This window comes from Nannospalax galili, unplaced genomic scaffold (genome assembly GCF_000622305.1).
Source record: "Nannospalax galili isolate Female #2095 unplaced genomic scaffold, S.galili_v1.0 scaffold131, whole genome shotgun sequence".
Taxonomy (NCBI): Eukaryota; Metazoa; Chordata; class Mammalia; order Rodentia; family Spalacidae; genus Nannospalax; species Nannospalax galili.
Window position 1 is genome coordinate 1,370,171 of NW_008332088.1, and position 336 is coordinate 1,370,506.

Consider the following 336-nt stretch of genomic DNA (forward strand, 5'->3'; position numbering starts at 1 on the left):
CAAAACTCAAGAAACAAAGAATCAAGAAAACAAACAAATCAAAGGAAAATGGACTATGGACCTGAACAGAATTCTCAAAAGAAAAAAAAAAGAATAAATAAAAATGTAGGAAACAGAATATTTTAAAATGAAATGGAGATCTTCTTTAAAGGGAAAAAGCTCATTCAAATTTTCTATTTTACAGGGTTTATATTGAGTTTAATATTGTACAACTGTAATAATTGAACTGTGACCCTAACAATTTACAGCCACTTGGAAAGAGATGTATCCTTGCTCTAGAGTATATTACTGAGTATGTTAAAGCTGTAATGAAATGCTTCTTCTAATCATGTGGTT